This window comes from Anser brachyrhynchus (genome assembly GCF_964034855.1).
Source record: "Anser brachyrhynchus genome assembly, chromosome: 5".
Classification (NCBI taxonomy): domain Eukaryota; kingdom Metazoa; phylum Chordata; class Aves; order Anseriformes; family Anatidae; genus Anser; species Anser brachyrhynchus.
Window position 1 is genome coordinate 33768790 of NC_137699.1, and position 6771 is coordinate 33775560.

A 6771-nucleotide genomic window follows, 5' to 3' on the forward strand; every position below is an offset into this window, starting at 1 on the left:
CAAGCTCCAATCCTATCTCAGGGCCCTCTCTGCCCCGACCATTAGCCACGAAACAGACACAACTTGGAGTTTAAGACACCAAAAGCCTGTTTCATTTGGGGTCAGACTGATTCACCTTCTCTAAAACAGTTTAGGAAACTATCAAACTAACTTTAAATGGAAGCATGTGACACCATCACCAGTCTTTACAGAACAAGCACTGTATTTACCACACAGAGAGCTAAAAGACTCACTACAGCTAAGAAGGCCATCCCGTTGTAAAGACAGAACCACTTTGCAAGCTCATTTTAAAATTACCAAGCAAAGCTCGGCATGGCAGTCAAACACACACAAATAGATGAAGATTACCCTCCGAGTCTTGCTGTCCTCTGACAACAGCTCAGAGGCTCCTTAGTAACTCTGTGAATTCAGCCTTTGCTGGAAGCTCGGGGTGGGGTAGGCGATGAAGCCACCCACTGTAGGAAAATGAACCAGCACATTTGGCCTGGTCAAAAATCAGCTCGTGGATGTTTTTAAAAACATCAGGCCTGTCTCTCTTACCTGAGCAGATTTATACGACACATGGCTTTGCACATTTTACCTACACATAAATACACATCACTCTTCTTCAACCGCTCACTGTGCATTTCTCAAATCAGAGAAGCACATCCTAAAGCCACTTACACTTGAAAGGGAAAAAAGTTAGCATATTTTAATTCACGAAGGATTAAGCATTTAATCCACCTTTAAAAACAAAATACTCATCCTCCCACTTTCTCACACATCTACCTTCGGCCCTGTTAGAGGAAAAGGCTAAGATGCCACCATTTAAAAAAATTTTTTTTTTTTAATTTCCTTTCATATGATAAACAAGGCATTCACAGTAACTTTTATTAAAAAGTAAACCAGAAAGTTATAGAAAGTCTGCCTGACCTGTGACTGTTGGCAAGCCTGGCAGAAGTTCCTTCTTACTAAGTACCAAGGACTCCATATATTTCCCATATAACCCTTTCTAACATTCATAAAGTTATCACCACTACAATTCTGGGTTTTGTGCCCAGAACCCCATAAGGGGATGTTTTACAGCATTGTTGTATTCAACAGCTATTGTACTGCAGACAGAGAAAAACTAACAAGAACATCAAGCCTCACTCTGCTCAGTGAATTACCATTCACCAGTTTTAGATAAACACAAAGCCACCTATGCAGCATGGCTAAATTACTGCTCACGTGAAAGGTAGGATGACCTGAACTTGCACACTGGTAAGCTTTGTTGTGCTGTTTATCCCTACAAACACCATAAGGAAACCCTGGTCCTAATGAAGACTCAGTTTATGCTTTATTAGCAGTGCAAGAGCAAAGTTTTCATATTTGAAGCTGGTAGATGGGAGTTTTTTTGGTTTTTTTCCAAAAATTAAAAGATTTACATGGTGCTAAGATACGCATCAGTGGAAGGTTGAGTGTGGTGATGGTTCAACAATTTTTTTGCTGCATTCTGCAATGTTCCATAAAGTTGGTAGAAAAAGGTTTGTTTTAAAATTCATCAATTAAACTGCTTTTACACTTAAACAAGTTAACAGATTTTCCTGAAGTCTTAGAACTGTTCTTATATTTATTTATTTTCCTAACAGCTACCAAGTATACATACACCTGGGGGGAAAAAGATGGAAGGTAAACAGAAAACAGACGGAGTTGTCCTCCTAGCTGTACAAGCCCATTGTTTTGTTTCAGCATTCAAAAACAATTCAAAAGGGAAGTTGTTCAGAGTCTTTGTTTGCCTGGGTTTTGTTTTGTTTTTAAATTACATGCCTAGAAAAGTCATTTCATTAACATCTACTGTTCTTACGGTGTGTTATAAATTTCTGATTCCTGTGGTTGAGAAGTTTCTGCCTTCCTTTTATACTTCAGCAACAGAGGACTATTTTGGGAAAAGGAGATGTGGGAGAAGGAGTTGCAAAGCGAAGAGAACACTATTTTCTAGAAAGAACGGTGTTTGAAACGGGTTAAAGAAATAGGAAATCCTAGTGATTGCTTTAAAAACAGAAGGCGGAAAGAAAAGAAAAATTAAAACTCTACTCCAGTATTTAAAGTATTATTTTATTTTTTCCAATTCCATTAAGAGTGGAGGGATCTCCAACTTCATGTTTTATTCATTTAAGTATGAGGAAAAATTTCAGACTGAGTGCCCAACTTTTTCCTTTTCTAGCAACCCACTGCATCTTAGAGAGAGCTGGCTTGTGGGAATGACACATTAGTGAGGCAGAAGTGTCTTAAGAGTTTCGGGAAGAGGTCCAGAGCACAGAAGGAGATGATCCAGGTAGTGCTGCAGGACTGCGGACAGGAAATGCAAAGCTGGAGGCATCCTCGACTGCTGCTGCAAGTGCTATAGCACTTCTGAGGGGACAGCTTCGTGGATGTGCAGACCCACTGCCTGTACAAACTAGTCTTTGGATTTTATCTATTTATCAGATCCTCGGAGGAAAAAAAATAAAACGTCAGAAAAATATCCCATGTTTCAACCACAAAACAGTGGCATTCAAGGACAACTACGGCCTTCCATTTCCACATCTGAAAAGAAGTGTTATTAACTCAATCTGCCAGCAGGGGGAAATGCCAAACAAGTGAAAAAAGTTGAAAGCAGAATAATAAATACGAAGAATAAAAAACAAAAGCAAAATAATCCTCTCCCCAAACTATCCCCTTCACCCATCACACACACCCTCAGCAGATATGGGAGGGAAAAGTTCTGCTCGGCCATCCAGCCTTTGGAGAAGAAACAGTGAAAGTGCCTGTTCAAAACAAGCACTGAAGAACAGTACTAGCAAGCAAAAACAAACTTTCAGTTTCAGTGTTAGCCCTGAGCGACTGCAAATCAACTAAAGTTTTCTTAAATCTAGCATTATGGTGAAGAGTGAGGTTTTGGGATTACACAACTTAAAGAACCAAGGTGAAAGAAAATGAAGTTTTAAAGGACTATCCAACATGAATGTTGGAATTAATTTATTTAAAGTGAATACACATTTTATAGAAAAATCCTTCTGCTTTAGAGAATACTTACTACATTTATATGGATTCCCAAGAGTCTGGGCTTTTTTTTTTTTTTCCTCCTGAAGAGATTTCAGAACAGCAGGGGTCCCATTAGACACCCTGTTTTTCTTCTACCTTATAAATATTATCTGTACACCATTTCCATGGTTACAAAGTATAGTGAAACTACTTAAAGGGGATATCTGTTAAGGGAATAAATGTATATTAAACATATTTTGCCAAACAGCAACTTGCACGCAACAGACAGGAAACAGACACAATTACACGCGGCATTTTAAAATTAAGAAACAGCAAACTGAAATGGAAAAGTGCATTGAACAAAGAAGTTTAACATGCATTTATAGCGAAGGAAAAAGAGACAAGCCCTGCTATCACAAGGATTTTTAGTTTAAAGCATCACAGGGTAAGAATCATAAGGAGCAACAGGAAGATTTTCAGCGGCAGATTTATGGAGATTAGGTACACGAGCTTCTACTGATGTTACCTTCCCACAAACATCAGACATAAGCTAGGTACACAAGTAATAAGAAGCAGACATTCAAAATTCAGATGCATTGTGATTAGTGATTATACGGCAGGGCACCTCACAGCAACAGATTATCTCTTATACTTCCATATTTATAGAACTGTTTCAGAATCAGATACTGCACTTTCAGTAAAGCTCCTCTCAGCATGCCCCTGCAGCCTGCCAACTGATTCTTCAAGTATTAAACCTCTTGATGTACTGTTAGTCTAAGTAAATCCTGATTCAGCTTAGAGTTTATAGGCCTTCCTTCAGTTTCTCCTCCACTTTGGGTGAAGCTATCCTACAGCTGACCACCCCCACACACAGCTAACCTGGCCTAGTCCCCCTCAGTTTTGCTCTGCTCCGGGGGCATCACGCTCCGGAGGAAGCAAAATGAGTCACAGAGGGGCCTGGGGAGCACCAGCACATGCTGAAGCAGCAGCACTGGGATGGGGGCAGAAGTGAGATCGCCTTCCTTCCTTCAGCAGTCACGAGTCCCACAGCACGTATACTGAGTAAGAGACTGCGCTTTGCTGCTTTTCCTTTTATTTTAGACTACAGCAGTCCTCGAGGAGTCATCTTTCACTTTCCCCACCTCGTCAGAAGTTTGGCTGGCAAGTTACGTTTGAGATGATCCTGTCACGGAGACATGTCCTCACTTTGAGCCTGGATGACCTACGGGAGGACTGGGGAAAGAGAGGCACCTGAGCTCTCCAGGCAGCTGAATCGCACACATTCTGCTTGTTAGTTCATACAGAATAAGAACTGCCCTCATTTTCTGCTTAGTATCATTAGAGCACAGAAGATAACAATTCTTTAGTTGTTTATTGTATTTCCTAGTAAAGATTGTGTAAAAGGTCAAGGAGAAAAATCATTTTAGACATACTTTACATGCAACCTGTAAAATTTTTTGCTGTGGGTCAACTTTCATGTCAATGTACTGGAACAAGTGAGTGTCCAGACCTGCTGTCTGGCACAGTTCTTGCAATAAGCTGACCTCTTCAATTTAATTCTTCATGTCAGTACATGCATTAAAAATAAACCATTTCATATATATATAGTACAGCTGCATAAACTTGAAATTTAGCTGCTAATGTACATTCTCATGCTCTATATTTAATGATACTGTAAAGTACTTAAAAGAATACAAGAGCTCATTTTATCTTTTGCAGATCTTTTGTTTTAACAGGAAGCCAGACAGCTCAAAATGAGAAGCTATACGTAAAGTCTTACCTTTATGCTACAGATCACTCTGGCTCTAATATGTCACAGGCTTCTGAGTAATTGTCAGAAGACAATATAAAAATGATTTGTTAGCGAATAGATAGATGTTCGCATGACAAAAGTATCAAAAAAGCAATTGTTTGTTCCTTGTTCTAAAAATCTGAAGACAGATCAAGATAAAAAAGGTAACGCTCTCACCTTCTAGAACTGATTTTTATTTTTTAATAAAGAATATTGCAAATCTAATTTCACACAGTTCATGCTATGAATCAGACTTCTGTTGATACCGTTGGGTGCTCTGAACCCTGTAAAAGGCAGCTAGGACTCCCTGCTGTTACCAGAAAGTTTTATTTTCTCTACTCTTGAATAAATACAACACCTGTTCTAAGCACACCCTGCTAATATTTACTAAAAACATTCTCATTCTACATTTGAATTTGACACACTTTCTAACTCAGGGCCTTGTTTTAGTTCACCAGCCATTATTTCGTATGCTATCATTTTGATATTCCAGATCACAAAGATCCACTTAAAAAAAAGACTACCTTAAGACACTCCAACAATAAATGCAGCATGTGCTGTGTACAGATTAAATAAGGAAAATAAAAAGCATTTAGGTTATTATAAAGTTCCTAGGTTTGTGTACTGATAAGTTATTATAGAGCACTTAAAAGACATCAACTTTTAGAAAACAAGGAACAGCATGTTTTACAAGTCTAAATAAGACAACAGTAAACAGAAGCAGGCAAAACACACTCGTTTCCAACTCCGGCCTGAACAGAATACTGAAAGCTCCTTTCTCTCCCCCTCCATCCCAAAATAAAAGCGCGAGTGAGAAGGGATTTTATTACATTCTTAGAACTGTTAGGAGCAAAGTCACATCCAGCCACTTGCGTTTAGCATGCAGGCTGTACACACTGCTGAGCACGTCACAGGGAGAAAACATGCTCGCTGAGCTCCCTCCCTGCCTTCCCGAGGCCTCCAACGCAACTGTCACTAGGCCTAAATCAGGTAGGCTCCGCGGTCGGCGCTGCTGCAGATGAGCCCGAGTCCACCCCTTCTCCCCATCTCCCTACCGGATCGTTCCAGCACCAGCTTTTTGTGCTCTGCTTCCTTTAGCTACGGTATCTGTAATAAAAATTAAAAATAAATACATAGAAAAAAAAAAGGAATGGCAATTTACTGCGCAAGGTTTGGCCCTGTTTTTTCCTCTTTACTACAGCAGCTATCCTGCAGCTTCCGAGGCATCGATGGCTGCTGTTTGATCTCTGAATGCAACAGGACTTCGTCTGCCAGGCTGCATTACTGTTTTCGTAGCATCCCTCTGAGGGGGGGGTGGAATCCCCTCTCCTAGCTTCCTTCCTGCTGGGCTCTGAACATCCAGATTTCCCCACTCTCTGAAGTCATACAACGCAGGCCCAGCACTGGTTCAACGTCCACATATTGCTCTCTCCTCCAACACCAATTCCTTACTCTCCTGTTTATTTTCCTACAAAGCTATTAAAGGAAAAGTGCAATTAAGTGGTGGCCCAAGTACCTCAAGTGTTCTCTTATAGAGAACTCTATTTCTCCGTCAGGTTAATCCCATTCTGACAACTACTTTAGCCTTTTACTTTCTCTAATTCATCATTTTTCCTCTTTTAGGATTCCTAATCTATCTTTAGCTTCGCAAAACTCAAGTTGAGGGGGAAAGTTTTGTCTCTATATTGTGTGAACTTTTTCATCCAGGCAAGATGGAACAACATGGAAATAGAAGACATTTTCCTAATAGCTTTACCCTGAACATTTTGGGCAAAGTACTTGATTCAACAGAGTCTCGTGAGACTCACACAAAACTACTGGGGAAAAACAGCAGCATAAGCTGAGGTATAAATAAAGTCTCAAAATTCATCTTTGCCAGGCCAAACAAAACCAGGTAACATTCTGTAGGTCAGACAGACGTGGGCAAACTGCATTAAAAGAAAATGATCAAAATAAATCAAATCAATACCTAAAGAACACTAAGACACAAAATG

General features: G+C 39.9%; 1 protein-coding gene across 6 annotated transcripts in view; it reads right to left on the bottom strand.

The window, feature by feature from the left end:
• Nucleotides 1–6771, bottom strand: part of PHF21A (PHD finger protein 21A) — a 133819-nt gene that overhangs the window by 106492 nt on the left and 20556 nt on the right. The window lies entirely within an intron of this gene.